Raw genomic sequence first — 19,536 nt, forward strand, 5'->3', positions numbered from 1 at the left:
AGTTTCGCTGTATTTACTTAGGCAGCGAAAAGTGAGATTTTGTGGATACACGTTGATGTAATGAATCCTCTTGAGCGAACAACAGTGTACACATCCTTGAATTTTTCCGAACGTCTATAGCCGGGCCGAATAACAAAGTGGTTGACAGTGCCGCACAGTTTTTCACTGTAGGAGGCGAAGCCGTCGGATCGTCGATGCGTGTGCTCACAATGTGGTTGTAGCAGCAACAGCTATGCGGTTCCACACTGCACTACGTTCTCACGCCGCCTTTTGACGTGCTGTACTGAGTTCGCTTAACAGGATCGTAATATCTTTGTGGCTTAACAAACGCACTCCTGCGTATGAAATGATATCGTGTTCCTATTATTTCTATAGCACAACAAATGCGACGGGAAGCGCATTGTCTTTCACAATAACCAGAATGAATCGCGTCGAGCCGGCCCGAGTGGCCGAGCGGTTAAAGGCGCTACAGTCTGGAACCGCACGACCGCTACGGTCGCAGGTTCGAATCCTGCCTCGGGCATGGATGTGTGTGATGTCCTTAGGTTAGTTAGGTTTAAATAGTTCTAAGTTCTAGGGGACTGATGACCACAGATGTTAAGTCCCATAGTGCTCAGAGCCATTTGAACCATTTGAATCGCGTCGTATTCTGTACGAAAGATGAACAGAAATGGATCTAAGTCGTTCAGGTGAATACAGTAACAACAACATTAAAATAATACAGACTTCTTGAGTACTTACCAGTCACTGAAGTTTGCATGTAGATCGTCGTACTTGTACAGAGGAGTAGCTCTTACTAATGAGATGATATTTATTGTACAAATGTCGTACACCCCATTCAGTCAAAAATATGAAACACCAACCGAAAACAAGGGCTAAATGCCACTTAATTGAGAATCACATTCTTCCTCCACACTATTATTGCTTTTATCATAATCTGTATGTATAGCAACTGTTGTAAAAATACTTCCGCATTTACTTTATTAGGTCTTAGTCACTAGTCTTTATTCATATTGTCACTAGAGTAAGCTAATTTTCTCATTTAAACTATGTTCATGATGTTACTCTGATGTGTGAAATGCTGCATGTGTGGAACACTGGTCCGATGTAAGAGAGGGCCTGATGGCCCTAATCTGATCAGGTTAAATAAATAAATAAATAAATAAAAATAAATATCGTTGAATTCTGGTCCGTGGAAGAGTCGCTGGAATTACCAAGTAATACAATTATATTTTCAGTATTAGTTTCTAAATTTACTTCACTTTTCCATGTTTCCTTAATAACCGTTTCTGTGTAGTGTACAACATTACTCCACTACTCTGGCGTTATTTATGTCACTGCTTCCTCTAACATTCTTTCAATTTGTTATTTGTTGGCACATAATGTTTAATCTGTGTCCAAATCATTTCGATGGTGTTGAAGTGGTACTGGTATGGTGGAAGTCTAAGAACCATGTGGCCATATTCTTTAGCTACCTCTACCTCGTCCGCAGCGTACTGTTGAAACTGTTGTTTTTTTTTTCACAATCTCCACGAGCTCCGCCTTACTTAAATCGTCCTGAACTTTCACGCAGTAGCGTTTCAACCATTCAACAATATCGGCTTTTTTCGTTGCCACTGTCGAAGCTTTATCCTTAATCACAGAATGGTACCGGGCATTATTCATTACAGTGACAGCCGGTCGATTTAAGTTTTCCCGTAGTTGCTCTTAGAACCACTTCAGAGAACTATCGTGGTTCATTTCCTCGTGGTACTCATTTGTTTTCCTCGATTTGTAAACGAGGAGACCGTTAGGTACGAAACCAGATGCAGTTGCAGCATTCAAGACAATAATCCTTGCGCCCTTTTTCACGTGTATAACAGAACTTCCACTTAGACTATGATCTGTCCAGTTTTTCTGACGGAGATTCGAGTTCTCCCTCCGGCATGGGTCCGTGTGTGTCGTTCGTAGCGTAAGTTAGTTTAAGTTAGATTAAGTAGTGTGTAAGCTTAGGGACCGCTGACCTCAGCAGTTTGGTCTCATAAGACCTTACCACAAATTTCCAATCTTTCTGATGGAATGACCGGCAATTATACACGTTTCATCGAGCCTCACAATGTCTTCAAACTTCACTTTAACGATATCTCTTAAAAATCGACAATGTCACGCTCCGATCTCATCTCTCTCTCCATAATATTTTTTTTGCACCGAAAACCGAGGGCTCTGACATCCATTACTAAAGAAGTCTTGCTGCCACTGAATAACTCTGCCTTGCTAAGAGTAACGCAAAACTTTTTTTTAAATAGTCGGATGTCCTTTCCTTTCGTGATATCCATATATGTGGCGACGAACATCCATCTTGCTAAAAAGAGTCCAAGTTTGTTGCTTGTGGCTCTGTCGCGGGCGTCCGTAGTTTGGATGAACCAGGCTCTTCCTCTTCTGTATTTTCCTAACAAACGTTGACGACAGGATTTTTGTGTATCTTCGTGTACGGTCCTTTGGACTGCCTTTGTTAGAGGCGATACAGTCGCACAATTGTCTCTCTCTTTCTCGAAATATTTCCGCACGGAACACACAATCTCGCGTGTCTGACCCCGCAAAACATGAGCAGATCGCTGAACTTTCCGTTTAGCAGCCACTCTTTTTTTGCACACTTCCACGGCAAGCTTCAGACGTTCTACAGAGCAACATAAATTCGCCCCACCGAGAAACAAAGCATGCAATGAAACGGACCACAACTGTTTACGCGTGACACCGACCGCGAGCGTCGTCTGCAACTGGCTACAGTAGCCGCTACATGTAAACAGCTACACGTCAATAGCACCGTCAGTCTGATCCGGGTACATATGAGGGACACTCCAAAAGAGATTTACACTATTTTTGTAAAAATACAGTTTTCATTCTGCATGGGTGAAAGTTTTACAGTGTGTAGATACATCCTTCCTGCTTGTTTTCAAACTTAGTTCAACCTGTTCCCGTGAGTGGAGCCGTAACAGCATGTTTTCAGAATGGATGCTACACTTGACGTTCGTCAGAAGGAACGTACTGTCATATAATTCCTGTGCTGTGGAAACGAGGCAGTGGGAAACATCCTCAAGAGGTTGAAAAAGGTGTATGGAGATGCTGCTGTCGATCGCAGTACAGTAAGTCGGTGGGCAATCAGGTTACGTGATGATAGCGGGTACGGCAGTATTGAGGATTGTCCTCGCAGCAGCAGGCCTCGTACTGCACACAATCCAGACAATGTGCAGAGAGTTAACGAATTGGTGACTGCTGACAGACGCATCACAATGAACGAATTGTCACGCTACGTTGGGATAGGGGAAGGAAGTATTTGCAGAATGCTGAAAGTGTTGGCGTTAAAAAAGGATTGTGCCAGGCCGGCTCCCAGGATGTTGACAGTGGCTCACAAAGAAACAAGAAAAACGGTATGCAGCGAACGTTTGGAACAGTACGAGATGAATTTCTTGGAAGAATTGTGACAGGTGATGAAACATGGCTCCGCCATTTTTCATCAGAAACGAAGAGGCAATCAGTGGAGTGACATCATGCAAATTCACCCAAGAAAAAAAATTCGAAACTACACCTTCTGCTGGAAAAGTTATGGCTACGGTGTTTTTCGATTCCGAAGGACTCTTGCTTGTGGACATCATGCCAAGTGGAACCACCATAAATTCTGAGGCATATGTGACGACACTGAAGAAACTTCAAGCTCGACTGAGTAGTGTTCGGCAAAAGCAGGATGTTTTGCTGTTGCACAACAATGCATAGCCACATGTCAGTAAAAAACCATGGAAGCGATCACAAAACTCGGATGGACAACACTGAAACACTTGCCTTACAGTCCTGACCTGGCTCCATATGTCTATCATCTCTTTGGGAAACTGAAAGACTCTCTTCGTGGAACAAGGTTTGAAGATGATGACTCCCATGTGCACGCTGTCAAACAGTGGCTCCAACAGGTTGGTCCAGAATTTTACTGTGCGGGTATACAGGTGCAAGTTCCAAGATGGGGTGAGGCAGTTGAGAGGGATGGAGATTATGTGGAGAAATGAAAATTTTGTTCCTAAAGGATGTATCTTCACGCTGTAAAACTTTCAAACATGTAGAATAAAAGATGGATTGAAAAGAAAAATAGTGTGCATTTCTTTTGGAGTGACCCTCATATATGACCGTGCATCGTTTAGTGTGACCTGTGTAAGTGATTTTTATTTTTTTATTTTTACGTGACACTCATAAATATAGGTGCACATACTTGCGTGAAACAGAGGTATAGTGGCGCCTTGTGAGTATACATTCTGGGCGTTCACAAATTTTTAGATTCAGGTAAATCTGAGAGTGTGAAATTAATAGCATCTCCCATATAACTGTCATACTTATCAACAAGTTTATACACCTACATCCACTGCAAATAATAATAGCAACAGTAATAATAATAAGATGCATAACTTATCTGACAAAAGAAAGAATTGTTTTTGTGGAATTTTGTTATTTTGTACGTAATTACGTACAGTTTAGGGCAATAACGAAATAATGTGCAAGCTTCCGCAGCTCTTCTTTTCGCATTTTTGTGTAAGTGGGAGTTTTCGTGCTTTCCCGTTTTTTGTACAAATGTAGATGATCCCTAACTGATGTGTTTGAAAGTTTTACAGCGTGAAGATACATCCTTTAGGAACAAAATTTTCATTTCTCCACATAATCTCCATCCCTCTCAACTGCCTCACCCCATCTTGGAACTTGCACCTGTATACCCGCACAGTAAAATTCTGGACCAACCTGTTGGAGCCACTGTTTGACAGCGTGCACATGGGAGTCATCATCTTCAAACCTTGTTCCACGAAGAGAGTCTTTCAGTTTCCCAAAGAGATGATAGACATATGGAGCCAGGTCAGGACTGTAAGGCAAGTGTTTCAGTGTTGTCCATCCGAGTTTTGTGATCGCTTCCATGGTTTTTTACTGACATGTGGCTATGCATTGTTGTGCAACAGCAAAACATCCTGCTTTTGCCGAACACTACTCAGTCGAGCTTGAAGTTTCTTCAGTGTCGTCACATATGCCTCAGAATTTATGGTGGTTCCACTTGGCATGATGTCCACAAGCAAGAGTCCTTCGGAATCGAAAAACACCGTAGCCATAACTTTTCCAGCAGAAGGTGTAGTTTCGAATTTTTTTTCTTGGGTGAATTTGCATGATGTCACTCCACTGATTGCCTCTTCGTTTCTGATGAAAAATGGCGGAGCCATGTTTCATCACCTGTCACAATTCTTCCAAGAAATTCATCTCGTACTGTTCCAAACGTTCGCTGCATACCGTTTTTCTTGTTTCTTTGTGAGCCACTGTCAACATCCTGGGAGCCGGCCTGGCACAATCCTTTTTTAACGCCAACACTTTCAGCATTCTGCAAATACTTCCTTCCCCTATCCCAACGTAGCGTGACAATTCGTTCATTGTGATGCGTCTGTCAGCAGTCACCAATTCGTTAACTCTCTGCACATTGTCTGGATTGTGTGCAGTACGAGGCCTGCTGCTGCGAGGACAATCCTCAATACTGCCGTACCCGCTATCATCACGTAACCTGATTGCCCACCGACTTACTGTACTGCGATCGACAGCAGCATCTCCATACACCTTTTTCAACCTCTTGAGGATGTTTCCCACTGCCTCGTTTCCACAGCACAGGAATTATATGACAGTACGTTCCTTCTGACGAACGTCAAGTGTAGCATCCATTCTGAAAACATGCTGTTACGGCTCCACTCACGGGAACAGGTTGAACTAAGTTTGAAAACAAGCAGGAAGGATGTATCTACACACTGTAAAACTTTCACCCATGCAGAATGAAAACTGTATTTTTACAAAAATAGTGTAAATCTCTTTTGGAGTGTCCCTCATATGTACCCGGATCAGACTGACGGTGCTATTGACGTGTAGCTGTTTACATGTAGCGGCTACTGTAGCCAGTTGCAGACGACGCTCGCGGTCGGTGTCACGCGTAAACAGTTGTGGTCCGTTTCATTGCATGCTTTGTTTCTCGGTGGGGCGAATTTATGTTGCTCTGTAGAACGTCTGAAGCTTGCCGTGGAAGTGTGCAAAAAAAGAGTGGCTGCTAAACGGAAAGTTCAGCGATCTGCTCATGTTTTGCGGGGTCAGACACGCGAGATTGTGTGTTCCGTGCGGAAATATTTCGAGAAAGAGAGAGACAATTGTGCGACTGTATCGCCTCTAACAAAGGCAGTCCAAAGGACCGTACACGAAGATACACAAAAATCCTGTCGTCAACGTTTGTTAGGAAAATACAGAAGAGGAAGAGCCTGGTTCATCCAAACTACGGACGCCCGCGACAGAGCCACAAGCAACAAACTTGGACTCTTTTTAGCAAGATGGATGTTCGTCGCCACATATATGGATATCACGAAAGGAAAGGACATCCGACTATTTAAAAAAAAGTTTTGCGTTACTCTTAGCAAGGCAGAGTTATTCAGTGGCAGCAAGACTTCTTTAGTAATGGATGTCAGAGCCCTCGGTTTTCGGTGCAAAAAAAATATTATGGAGAGAGAGATGAGATCGGAGCGTGACATTGTCGATTTTTAAGAGATATCGTTAAAGTGAAGTTTGAAGACATTGTGAGGCTCGATGAAACGTGTATAATTGCCGGTCATTCCATCAGAAAGATTGGAAATTTGTGGTAAGGTCTTATGAGACCAAACTGCTGAGGTCAGCGGTCCCTAAGCTTACACACTACTTAATCTAACTTAAACTAACTTACGCTACGAACGACACACACGGACCCATGCCGGAGGGAGAACTCGAATCTCCGTCAGAAAAACTGGACAGATCATAGTCTAAGTGGAAGTTCTGTTATACACGTGAAAAAGGGCGCAAGGATTATTGTCTTGAATGCTGCAACTGCATCTGGTTTCGTACCTAACGGTCTCCTCGTTTACAAATCGAGGAAAACAAATGAGTACCACGAGGAAATGAACCACGATAGTTCTCTGAAGTGGTTCTAAGAGCAACTACGGGAAAACTTAAATCGACCGGCTGTCACTGTAATGAATAATGCCCGGTACCATTCTGTGATTAAGGATAAAGCTTCGACAGTGGCAACGAAAAAAGCCGATATTGTTGAATGGTTGAAACGCTACTGCGTGAAAGTTCAGGACGATTTAAGTAAGGCGGAGCTCGTGGAGATTGTGAAAAAAAAAACAACAGTTTCAACAGTACGCTGCGGACGAGGTAGAGGTAGCTAAAGAATATGGCCACATGGTTCTTAGACTTCCACCATACCAGTACCACTTCAACACCATCGAAATGATTTGGACACAGATTAAACATTATGTGCCAACAAATAACAAATTGAAAGAATGTTAGAGGAAGCAGTGACATAAATAACGCCAGAGTAGTGGAGTAATGTTGTACACTACACAGAAACGGTTATTAAGGAAACATGGAAAAGTGAAGTAAATTTAGAAACTAATACTGAAAATATAATTGTATTACTTGGTAATTCCAGCGACTCTTCCACGGACCAGAACTCAACGATAGTGTGGAGGAAGAATGTGATTCTCAATTAAGTGGCATTTAGCCCTTGTTTTCGGTTGGTGTTTCATATTTTTGACTGAATGGGGTGTACGACATTTGTACAATAAATATCATCTCATTAGTAAGAGCTACTCCTCTGTACAAGTACGACGATCTACATGCAAACTTCAGTGACTGGTAAGTACTCAAGAAGTCTGTATTATTTTAATGTTGTTGTTACTGTATTCACCTGAACGACTTAGATCCATTTCTGTTCATCTTTCGTACAGAATACGACGCGATTCAAATGGTTCAAATGGCTCTGAGCACTATGGGACTTAACATCTGTGGTCATCAGTCCCCTAGAACTTAGAACTATTTAAACCTAACTAACCTAAGGACATCACACACATCCATGCCCGAGGCAGGATTCGAACCTGCGACCGTAGCGGTCGTGCGGTTCCAGACTGTAGCGCCTTTAACCGCTCGGCCACTCGGGCCGGCTCGACGCGATTCATTCTGGTTATTGTGAAAGACAATGCGCTTCCCGTCGCATTTGTTGTGCTATAGAAATAATAGGAACACGATATCATTTCATACGCAGGAGTGCGTTTGTTAAGCCACAAAGATATTACGATCCTGTTAAGCGAACTCAGTACAGCACGTCAAAAGGCGGCGTGAGAACGTAGTGCAGTGTGGAACCGCATAGCTGTTGCTGCTACAACCACATTGTGAGCACACGCATCGACGATCCGACGGCTTCGCCTCCTACAGTGGAAAACTGTGCGGCACTGTCAACCACTTTGTTATTCGGCCCGGCTATAGACGTTCGGAAAAATTCAAGGATGTGTACACTGTTGTTCGCTCAAGAGGATTCATTACATCAACGTGTATCCACAAAATCTCACTTTTCGCTGCCTAAGTAAATACAGCGAAACTAGTTTAGTTTCATCAGTTAGTTTGATCCATTTACCACTCGAAGATGATGGGTGAACATCAAAATACTTCGTGCTTAACAAGTATAACAGTTGATGTAGAAATACTCTGTACTTTCTAATTTAGCTTTACAGTCGCAGCATTAAAAACAGTCCATTATGGACGAAAACGTGTAAAAATTTGAGCGTAATCTCAAATAATGTTACTTTACTAACATTAATTCCGAAATTAACTAGGAACAAAAAGCACTGTTCAACATAATACGCAAGGAGTCACAGGTTGTCTTCTGTTTTTTAGGGAAGAAAGTTGCCGGAACAAGTTAACCATTCACAAGGTAAACTCTGCTGAATCCTCAGAGACGAGGAAAACATAGTGGACAATTCAGCCTGTTGTGCAGGAGTTTTTGAAACTTTTTGGATATGATCCTGGATTCCGAGCAAGCAGTCTAACAATAGTAGCAATGACAACAATGTGGGTAAAGCGCATGTTCGGTGCTTACAGTTTGAACACGCAAAGTAAGGTGGCTTGGGGAGTACTGAATTAAATGACTATCCACTCACTGATCAAGACTCTAAATTTGCGTGCGTAACTTTGGCGCAAATTTTAATTTAGTTTCAACTAACTGGGAGAGGGTGCGTCGCCGCCTCTGCCCTCCCCCCTTTAATCCGCCCTTGCTTTGAGTGCATGTGGCAATGCAACAACCACTGTTGTTTGTCACGTCTTTTAAACCACAAACAAATAGCGCGGAATACACAGCGGCGGCACTTCGAAAAATACCGTATCGTATGCCAGAAGGAACGGTGTCGCAGACTACATGTACTGCAGCGACGCACTGAGCACTTCCGCGACGGAACGAACAAAGCCCGGATGGGCCGAACGTTGACCCACACGAGATCCGTACATTGCACCGAGTGCAGTTCGGCAAACTGTGGCTGGCGCTGGCTTAAGAAAATGGTTCAAATGGCTCTGAACACTATGGGACTTAAGATCTGAGGTCATCAGTCCCCTAGAACTGAGAACTACTTAAACCGAACCAACCTAAGGACATCACACACATCCGTGCGCGACGCAGGATTCGAACCTGCGACCGTAGCAGCAGCGCGGTTCCAGACTGAAGCGCCTAGAACCACTCGGCCACAACGGCCGGCGCAGGCTTAAGAGCTATGGGCACTTGTTGACTACGTGACATACGTTACAAAGTAGCGAAGATGAACAAGTGTCCATAGCCCTGAAAGTATGCATTTTAGAATCCATGTTCACTGCACATTTTTCATTGTTTTGATCCATAGTACCACCTATCAAAAGTAAGATACTATAGAGCTTGCAGCTGAGGAGATTTATTTCACAGTACTGAATACGAAGACGTGCTCGTAGCTCTGAAGGACAGCGCTTTAGAGCCCATGTTTACGAGAGATTTTTTTTCTTGTTTTCGTCCGTGCTACTACAACTGAAAGTTTGTCGGTGGAGTTTGGCTCCAGCTTATTTGTCCTTTCACTTTTGAATCGTCCTGAATATACACTACTGGTCATTAAAATTGCTACACCAAGAAGTAATGCAGATGATAAACGGGTATTCATTGGACAAATATACTATACTACAACTGACATGTGATTACATTTTCACGCAATTTGGGTGCATAGATTCCGAGAAATCAGTACCCAGAACAACCACCACTGGCCGTAATAACGGCCTTGATACGCCTGGGCATCGAGTCAAACAGATCTTGGATGGTGTGTACAGGTACAGCTGCCCATGCAGCTTCAACACGATACCACAGTTCATCAAGAATAGCGACTGGCGTATTGTGATGAGCCAGTTGCTCGGCCACCATTGACCAGACGTTTTCAATTGGTGAGAGATCTGGAGAAAGTGCTGGCCAGGGCAGCAGTCGAACATTTTCTGTATCCAGGAAGGCCCGTACACGACCTGCAACATGCGGTCGTGCATTATCCTGCTGAAATGTAGGATTTCGCAGGGATCGAATGGAGAGTAGAGCCACGGGTCGTAGCACATCTGAAATGTAACGTCCACTGTTCAAAGTGCCGTCAATGCGAACAAGAGGTGACGAAGAAGTGTAACCAATGGCACCCCATACCATCATACCGGGTGATACGCCAGTTTGGCGATCACGAATACACGCTTCCAATTTGCGTTCATCGCGATCTCGCCGATCACCGATGCGACCATCACGATGCTGTAAACAGAACCTGGATTGCCAGCCGGAGTGGCCGAGCGGTTCTAGGCGCTGCAGAATGGAACCGCGCGACCGCTACGGTCGCAGGTTCGAATCCTGCCTCGGGTATGTTTGTGTGTGATGTCCTTAGGTTGGTTAGGTTTACTTAGTTCTAAGTTCTAGGGTACTGATGACCTCAGAAATTAAGTCCCATAGTGCTCAGAGCCATTTGAACCATTTTTAAACCTGGGTCCATCCGAAAAAATGACGTTTTGCCCTTCGTGCACTCAGGTTCGTCGTTGAGTACACCGTTACAGGCGCTCCTGGCTGTCATGCAGCGTCAAGGGTAACAGCAGCCATGGTCTCCGAGCTGATAGTCCATGCTGCTGCAAACGTCGTCGAACTGTTCGTGAAGATGGTTGTTGTCTTGCAGACGTCCCCATCTGTTGACTCAGGGATCGAGACGTGGCTGCAAGATCCATTACAGCCATGCGGATAAGATGCCTGTCATCTCGACTGCTAGTGATACGAGGCCGTTGGGATCCAGCACGGCGTTCCGTATTATCCTCCTGAACCCACCGATTCCATATTCTGCTAAGAGTGACTGGATCTCAACCAACGCGAGCAGCAATGTCGTGATACGATAAACCGCAATCGCGATAGGCTACAATCCGACCTTTATGAAAGTCGGAAACGTGATGGTACACATATCTCCTCCTTACACGAGGCATCACAACAACGTTTCAATAGGCAACGCCGGTCAACTGCTGTTTGTGTATGAGAAATCGGTTGGGAACTTTGCTCATGTCAGCACATTGTAGGTGTCGCCACCGGCGCCAACCTTGTGTGAATGCTCTGAAAAGCTCTCCTCAATGACCCGACCGAACACCTTCTCCTCAGCCTATTTTTTCCCTCCCTCACCGTCACCTGTGCCACTATCTATATCCGCCCCGCAGCTCCTCTCCCCTTTGACTTCATTTCCCATGTTGACCGTACCTTCTCCACCTATGTGATCGCCGCTGACCTCAACATCCACAGCCGTGACCCTGCCACCCTTCGGCTGTGGTATCAGTTCCTTGCCACCCTCCATGGTGACCTTGTTCCTCTCCCACAGCACACCCATCCTGAAAGTAGCTCCACCCCCGATGTTATCCTCGCTTCCCCCAACCTCCTTGGTCACATCGCCGTTGATGTCTTCGATCCCATCGGTAGTGACCATCTCCCTGTCCTTCTCACCATCTCCTCTACCCGTCCCGCCACTGCAGCCACCCACCTAGCTGCCCCTCCAAAGTCTGTCTATGACTTCCACCGTGCCAACTGGGATGCCTACCGGGAATCCATTGCCTTAGAGGTCGAAAGCCACCCCCTCACCTTTCACCACCCTGATGACATCACCCATGCCTCTTCCTTCCTTCAGAAGACCATCACTGACGCTGTGGAGGCTCGTGTCCCTACCAAACTCATCCACCCTCACCGCCCTAAGCTTCCTCCACAGGCCGTCCTTCTTCTGCGTGAATCCCGCAGGCTCTACCGCTCCTTCCTCTGCACTCGTGACCGGGATACTCTCACCCGCCACCGGCAATTACAGCGACATATCCGGAACCTCCTTACAGCAAAGAAATGCCGGGGCTGGCACCAGACATGCACATGCCTCAACTCTACCCTCCCTGTCAACTCCTCCAAGTACTGGTCAGCCTTCCACCACCTTACTGGTAGCCATCCACCCCGCATTACCCCATCCTCCATGACAATCGACCCTTTCCTGACAACCTCAGTAAGGCTAACCATTATGCTTCCCACCTATCCGACGTCTTCTCCATTCCCGACGATCCCCATTTTGATTACTCCCTCTTCCCCACCATCCTTGACTGCAATGACACCTCTGTCCCCCCGCTCGTCCCTAGCTTCCAGTACTTGGATCAGTTTCCCCCCTCAGACATCAACACTCACATCACCACACAAGACATCACACTCGTCCTTCACTCCAAATGCAACACTGCCCCTGGTCATGATGGCGTCACCTACCGTCACCTCAAGGAATCTCCTCCATCCTTCCTGTCTGTCCTTGCTACCCTGCACAATGTCCTCCTCTCCACTGGATTTTACCCCGACCTGTGGAAGACTTCCCACATCCTGATGTTCCCTAAAGCTAACAACCCCCCCTCTGATACCTCTTCCTATCATCCAATCTGCCTCACCTCCATGTTCAGTAAGGTCTTCGAGGCCATCCTTTCGCCGAATTCACCGCCACCTGAACCAGCATCGCCTCCTTCCTCTTACCCAATGTGGCTTCCGGCCTTCCTTCTCCGCCGACGACCAGCTCCTTAACCTTATCAATCTTCTTTCCCTCCAACTTAACACCCGCCTCTCTGGTATCTTTGTTTCCCTTGATCTCCAGAACGCCTATGACCGTGTCTGGCATCCCGGGCTCCTCTTCAAGCTCCAGACCTATGCTCTCCCCGTCAACTTCGTCCGTCTCGTTGCTTCCTTCCTCTCCCATCGTCCCTCCTATGTGACTATCCACAATTCCAACTCCCGTACTTTCTACCCCTCTGCCGGCGTGCCCCAAGGTTCTGTCCTTTCCCCTCTCCTCTATCTCCTGTACACTGCTGATATGCCCAAACCTCCCCCTCCTGTTCATCTTCTCCAGTTCGCTGATGACACCGCCTTCCTTTATCCCACCCTTCAACGGTCCCAACGTACCCTCCAAACCCACCTTGACCAATTCACTGCTTGGTGCAACCAGTGGTTCCTTCATGGTAATCCCTCCAAGACCCAGGCGATCATGATAGGCCGCACCACCCGCTCCTTCCGCCTCCATGATTTCTACCTCACCATTTATGGCCGTCATATCTACCTCACTTCTACCCTCAAATACCTTGGCCTCACACACGACCGCCACCTCACCTGGACTCCCCATCTCCTTACCATCCAAAACAAAGCTCACAACTGCCTCCGCCTCCGGAAACTCCTGTTCGGCCGGACGTGGGGTCTACATCCTTCCACCATCCTTCACACCTACAAATCCTTGATCCGCCCCATCCTCTGTTATGCCAGCGTCGCTTGAATTTACGCCCCTCCCCGGTTCTATAAAGCTCTCCAAATCCTTGAACGCCATGCGCTCCGCCTCGCCTTCCGCATCCGCCTTCCGTCCCCCACGTGCATCCTCTATGACCTCATCCCCTTGCCCCACCTTATCCTTTTCCTTGAACACATCTGCACACTATATATTGTCCGCTGCCTTGATCCCCCTCATCCCCTGGTGTCTCCCTTCCTCTCCACCCCTAACCAGTTGCCGCGCCTTTACCATTGTGTCTCAACCTCTCTCCATCTCCACACCCTCCATCTCCTTTCCCAACACAACTTCCACCGTCTACCCCCCCTGGATGATGAGCTTTGCCCTGACATCTACCCTTCCTACCAGCTCTAACCCCATCTTCCTGCCTCCTCCTCAGGGCTCCCTCTCCTCCCCCTCCCTCCTCCTGAGTGCTTCCCCCTCCTACTCCCCCTCCATCTCTTGTGCCTCCTTTCAGTGTCTCTGCGCTCCCTCCTAACCTCTCTTCCCTCTTCCTCTCCCGCTCCACCTGTCTCCTGCCTCTTCGTGAACCCATTGATGCCCCTCCTCTCTTCATCCCGCCACTTCCCCAGCTGCTCCATGCTCTCCCCTCCTTTTCCATCCTCTCTGACCTTTCCCTTGGCAGGTCCCACCTGGCGGTTTTATTCTTCATCATGTGTGCTCCAAGTGGGTTTTAAGTGTGTTGTTCCGAAGTGTTTTTAATACTGTTGCCGATCTTTAACCTGTGCATGCACATTCAGTGTCTTCTCTGTGTCTTAAGAATCGTCAACTGTGTTTTTTCACTTTCTGGTGACTTTTTTTTTAACTATCCCCCATGAACATCTCCATGTCCGTGTATTTTTACCTCCATTTTCTCCCCTTACTCTGTTTTAAGTTCCCCTTTTTTATCTCCTTATGTATGTATCATTTTCTTCTTGTTTTACTTGTCGTGTCACTCGGCTGAAGACCTGCGGATTGTGCCGCTGACAGCCCTCCTCTGCCCATATGGGGCTAGGGAATGAAATCACAATAAAGAAAAAAAAAAGGAGAGAGAGAGAATTAGATGCACCAGCAGTCTCAGCATGTTGACGTTACCTGAAAACGCACTTTTAGTGAAGCTGTGTTATCAGAATGGGGAATGTGCTAGTTCAGCGTTACCATCCTATCGCTATAGGAAGGTGATTCGAACGGGTAAAGGTCCGATGACAAATGCAGCTGTGGCGAGAATGATTTCGAAGTTCGAAGCCATGGGTTGTTTAGACGATAGACCCCGTAGTGGCCGACCGAGCACAAGGCGTAATGCCACTGAGACAGCTCAGGAAGAAATGTAGACTGTAGCGGGTTCATCTATGCACGGGGGGTCAGCGCTCGTGCAGTCGCACGTCGCACCGGCATTCCATACACTACTGTTTGGTTGGCACCCTCCAATGCTATCCATACAAAGTCCATCGGCATCATGAACTATTACCTGACCATTTAGTGAAGCGGGGGGAATTTGCGGTGTGGGCGTTTCAAAAGATGGCGGAAGATGACGATTGGTTGAGTAACGTGTTGTGGACCGGCGAAGCTCATTTCACACTCCGAGGGTCTGTCAACGCCCACAACTGCAGAATTTGGGCTACCGAAAATCCTAGAACTGTCGTGGAAACTCCATTGCACGACGAGAAAGTCACGGTATGGGTTGGATTTACCACATCTACCGTTATCGGGCCTTTTTTCTTCGAGGAAATGCGTATTCTGGTTTTGTAACTGCTACCGTGACGGGTCAGAGGTACGCCGAAATTTTACAGAATCGCATCATCCCCAGCCTGGCTGATAAACACCTGCTAGAACGTACGATGTTTATGCAGGATGGCGCTCCATCCCATATTGCTAGACGCGTGAAAGATCTCTTGCGCGCGTCGTTTGGTGATGATCGTGTGCTCAGCCGCCACATTCGTCATGCTTGGCCACCCTGGTCCCCAGACCTCAGTCCGTGCGATTATTGGCTTTGGGGTTACCTGAAGTCGCAAGTGTATCGCGATCGACCGACATCTCTAGGGATGCTGAAAGACAACATCCGACGCCAATGCCTCACCATAACTCCGGACATGCTTTACAGTGCTGTTCACAACATTATTCCTCGATTACAGTTATTGTTGAGGAATGATGGTGGACATATTGAGCATTTCCTGTGAAGAACATCATCTTTGCTTTGTCTTACTTTGTTATGCAAATTATTACTATTCTGATCAGATGAAGCGCCATCTGTCGGACATTTTTTGAACTTTTGTATTTTTTTGGTTCTAATAAAACCCCATGTCATTCCAAGCGTGTGTGTCAATTTGTACCTCTCTATCTACATTATTCCGTGATTTATTCAGTTTTCAAATTTATACTGACTTTTTGATCACCCGGTATATTGTGTGGTGACACCGAGTTTAGTATCAGGGATTGTAGTTGCGACAAAGGTTAGAGCGAGGGCAGATGGCAGAATGGAAATGGCCCTCCAGGCTTGGCAGGGGTCTCTAAAGAAGCAGCAGCCCTTTTGGAAGGGAGGATTGGGAAGTGTCACGACAAATTCCGCCGACAGGCTGGTGCCACTCAGATTAGATTAGACTTAGTTTTCCTTCCATAGACCCAAAAATGAGATAATTCTCGTGGGTGGGGAACATTTCAGAAAGTATAACATAAACAAGTAGACTATTTGAACATAATACTCACTTCCCTGATCATTTGTCAGGACACTGTTAAGGTATGTGAATACATCACAGTAAACTGGAAATTACTAATACACTGCCAGAATGAAACACAGTAATGCATTTTTAATAAATTTATTATACGCTGAATTGTTATGACCAAGTGCTCTCAAAACTGAAATCTAAGAGACTTTTTACTTAAGTTGGTCTGACAGTTCCTGTTAAGATATTCAGTAAAAGGAGTTGTCTATCAAAAAGATTTTCAGACTCTCTTTAAACTGTGCTTTATATGAAACCAAGTTTCTAAAGATTGCTGGCAATTTATTGAACATCTTTCTTTCTGAATATTGGACCCCTTTTTGGACCAAGGTAAGTGATTTTAGGTCTTAACGTAGATTGTTCTTACTCCTAGTATTGATACGATGAATTGAGCTATTGGTTGGAATCAGAGATATATTACTTGCAACAAATTTCTCTAAGGAATAAATATCATGAGAAGCAGTGGTTAGAATACCCAGCTCCTTGAACAGGTTTCTGCGTAATGTTTTTAATTTACACCACGAATGAGTCTTATTACATGCTTTTGCACTCTAAAAACTTTTGCTTGGATAGACGACTTATCCCTGAATATGATCCTTTATGACATAATCAAATGAAAGTAAGCAACGTATGTAAGCTTTTTTGGTAGATATTATCTCCTTCATCTGACATACGCATTGGAAATACAGACTTGCTCAGGCGATTCAGTAATTCTGTGGTATGTCCTTCCCGACTGAATTTATTATCGAGTTGTAATCACAGAAATTTAACACTGTCAACCTCTTCTATCTGCATGTCCTCATATGCTATGCACATGCTGGAAGGAAATCTTTTACAGCTTCTGAACTGCATATAGCGGTTTTTTCTTCAAAGTTTAATGACAGTGAATTAGCTTTAAACCATTTATTAACGTCAGTGAAAAATTGATTAGCAGCAGTTTCTAAATCTGTACTTGATTTGCTATTTATTGCAATGTTTGTATCATCTACGAACAAAACAAACTTAGGATCTGGCCATGTAACAGACGAGAGCTCACTAATGTACATAAGGAAAAGCACTTGATCCAAGATGGAACCTTGAGCAACACCTCATGTAATTAATTCCCTTTCAGATGAACACTGATTCTTTACAGCACAGGTATTTCGTAAGGACAGCCTTTGTTACCTGTATGTCAGGTAAGAGTCGAAACTTTTTGCAGCACTTCCAGTGACACTATAATTTTCTAATTTACTTAAGAGAACGTTGTGATTCACACAGTCAAAGGCTTTTGATGTGCCACAGAAAATGCCAGTGGGCTCTAATTTGTTAATTAAATACCGTTGACCACCCGGGGTGCACGAGACAATGATCCATCCAGCCTTGCGCACCTAAAATAAACTGGGGTCTGCCAACAAAGCCGGCCGTTGTGGCCGAGCGGTTCTAGGCGTGTCAGTCCGGAACCGCGCTGCTGCTACGGTCGCAGGTTCGAATCCTGCCACGGGCATGGATGTGAGTGATGTCCATAGGTTAGTTAGGTTTAATTAGTTCTAAGTTCTAGGGGACTGATGACCTCAGATGTTAAGTCCCATAGTGCTCAGAGCCATTTGAGCCATTTTTCTGCCAACAAACAGAGACCTGCATTTAAATGGTGTGCATCCCCTTTACTATAAAAGCAATTTATGTATTTAAGATACATAGACAAAGAAGATCCGTCTCCCCCCTCCCAAGTTACCGGAGAACATTATTAATTTTCCAAAGCTGCAGTTACTACAAAATGATATTAGAAGCTAAAGCAGCCTCGACAGAGGTACCGGTCCCTTATTGGCTGGAACAAACAGTAGTTACACGAACCAATCTGGAGACGATAGCACTCAGAAAACATACTTCTTACCGGATACTCATGGATACAAGCAACACTTCTTTACTGACACTCGTGAGCTGGCTGATGGGTTTGAAAATAGTACTGCACAACATTGGTGAAGCATTGCATATCAGTTACCTTGCTCCATTGGCATTGCTTTTCCATATCCAGAAACTGATCTTGGTCTAGTCATTATAGTGCAACTAATTAGCGTAAGATTAGTGATTCGTAAAAGCAAATTGTAGTGGGAACATGATTGTTGTAATCAAACACTTACTTATCCTGACTTAACTTTTCTTATTCCAGGTAGAAAACCCTGTGGCGATCTAGGCGTGTTTAATAATCCCTGCTGGTTTTGTGTGTATGCAACACGCTACAGAGTTGAAGGTGTACGTTTAGGTTCAAATGGCTCTGAGCACTATGGGACTCAGCTGCTGAGGTCATTAGTCCCCTAGAACTTAGAACTAGTTAAACCTAACTAACCTAAGGACATCACAAACATCCATGCCCGAGGCAGGATTCGAACCTGCGACCGTAGCGGTCTTGCGGTTCCAGACTGCAGCGCCTTTAACCGCACGGCCACTTCGGCCGGCGTAGGTTTAGGATCAATTATGCTTGGGTCGCACAAACCAGATCTAGATCTGCTGGATTCCACGGGCTAAGGAATCTGCATTCAAAATCACAGCAGCAAACCCCTAGTGCCAGTCTAATATAACTTCTCCTTCAACAAAAAAATGGTTCAAATGGCTCTGATCACTATGGCACTTAACATCTGAGGTCATCAGTCCTCTAGAACTTAGAACTACTCAAACCTAACTAACCTAAGGACATCACACACATCCATGCCCGAGGCAGGATTCGAACCTGCGACCGTAGCAGTCGCACGGTTCCGGACTGAAGCGCCTAGAACCGCTCGGCCACCGCGACCGGCTCTCCTTCAACACCTTACGATACTACCTCCACTGACTAACACATTTTTGAGCAACAGGTGTAGGGGCTGTGTCATATGCAATCAAATCTACATCTGCATCTACATACATACCCCGAAAGGCACCCTACGTTGCTTGGCGGAGGGTACCATGTACGACTACTACTCATTTCCCTTCTTGTTCCATGCGCAAACAGAACGAGGAAAACACAACTGTGTATATATACGAGAAGCGGACAAGAACAAGTAAACATTACAACCTAAGAAATGAAACATTCCACAACGACTCGACGAAAGAGTATAATAAACACAAACACGTAAAAAGGAAAAAAAGCTAGAACATCGACGAACTACTTCAGCACATCGCTCACAACCACAACAAACCAC

General features: G+C 45.4%; 2 non-coding genes across 2 annotated transcripts; one reads left to right on the top strand and one right to left on the bottom strand.

Moving 5' to 3' along the window:
- The first annotated feature begins 439 nt into the window (after positions 1 to 439).
- Positions 440 to 523, top strand: Trnas-gga. The gene is given in 2 exon segments: positions 440 to 479; positions 489 to 523. It is a non-coding gene; the product is annotated as a tRNA-Ser (tRNA).
- Positions 524 to 7,916: 7,393 nt separating this feature from the next.
- Positions 7,917 to 8,000, bottom strand: Trnas-gga. Its single transcript is given in 2 exon segments — positions 7,917 to 7,951; positions 7,961 to 8,000. It is a non-coding gene; the product is annotated as a tRNA-Ser (tRNA).
- Between the last annotated feature and the right edge of the window lie 11,536 nt (positions 8,001 to 19,536).

This window comes from Schistocerca piceifrons, chromosome 6 (genome assembly GCF_021461385.2).
Source record: "Schistocerca piceifrons isolate TAMUIC-IGC-003096 chromosome 6, iqSchPice1.1, whole genome shotgun sequence".
Lineage (NCBI taxonomy): Eukaryota > Metazoa > Arthropoda > Insecta > Orthoptera > Acrididae > Schistocerca > Schistocerca piceifrons.